Source organism: Mus pahari, chromosome 6 (assembly GCF_900095145.1).
Source record: "Mus pahari chromosome 6, PAHARI_EIJ_v1.1, whole genome shotgun sequence".
Classification (NCBI taxonomy): domain Eukaryota; kingdom Metazoa; phylum Chordata; class Mammalia; order Rodentia; family Muridae; genus Mus; species Mus pahari.
The window spans coordinates 83,214,773-83,215,792 of record NC_034595.1 but is presented as its reverse complement, the minus strand read 5'-3'; the positions used below and the strand labels follow the sequence as shown (position 1 = coordinate 83,215,792).

Below are 1,020 nucleotides of genomic sequence, written 5' to 3'. Positions count from 1 at the left end.
AAAAAAAAAAAAAAAAAAAAAAAAAAAAAAAAAAAAGAAGAGAAAAGAAGAAAAGAGAAAAAGAAAATCTAACAGTTCTATGAGGGCAACCGACATGTGGTCATCTGAGAATATCTAAATAATGTGTAAGCAGCTAGAGTTTCTTTTCTAAGGAAAAGGATGCCACATCTAAATTACATTAAAACATGATGAGGGAGCTGAATTCAGCTTAGCTGTAGATTGCTTGCCTGGCTTCATCCTACAGTGGATCCCCAGCACCACAAACACTAACGAACAACAGTGTGTCCTCCCAACCCCTTTTTGTGAGACAGGGTTTCTCTGTGTAGCCCTGGCTGTCCTGGGGCTCACTCTGTAGACCAGACTGGCTTTGAACTCAGAGTTGCCTGATTCTGCCTTCTGAGTGCTAGGATTAAAGGCTTTACAGCAGTTAGGCATGTGTATGTGTTCACATGTGCCCGCCATAATGCATATGTGAAGTAACTTGAAGAACTAGGATCTCTCCTTCCCCCATAGATGTGGGGACTGTACTCCGATTATCAAGCTTGACAGCATGTGCCTCTACTGGCTGAGCCATCTTGGTGACCCTGTTTCTTTGAGACAGGGTTCTGAACTTGTTTTGTAGTAGAGGCTGATGAACTCCTGAACTTCCTCCTGACCTTGCAAGTGCTGTGATCACAGGTGTGACCTCCACACCCACATTCTCTTGCTCTTTTCCAGTGGCTTCCCGAGTCAACATAGGCTGGTCTCTGCTCAGCCAACCATTACCCAAGCAGCTCGGCCAGTCCTTCTACCCACTCCCTTGAATTGCTCCTCAACCATCCTACACAGCCTACAAGATTCTTTTCTTGTTGCTCTAGAAGGTGGAATCAGGGTCACAGGTACAAAGAGGGAATCCCTGCTGACATTGATGGCAGCAGTAAGATAAACTACAAGAAGGAACCACAGAATAAAAACTGACGCTGGAGAGATGGCTCAGCGGTTAAGAGCACTGACTACTCTTCCAGAGGTCCTGAGTTCAAT

At 44.9% G+C, this 1,020-nt stretch overlaps 1 protein-coding gene across 3 annotated transcripts in view; it reads right to left on the bottom strand.

Moving 5' to 3' along the window:
- Nucleotides 1–1,020, bottom strand: part of Taf12 (TATA-box binding protein associated factor 12) — an 18,126-nt gene that overhangs the window by 7,702 nt on the left and 9,404 nt on the right. The window lies entirely within an intron of this gene.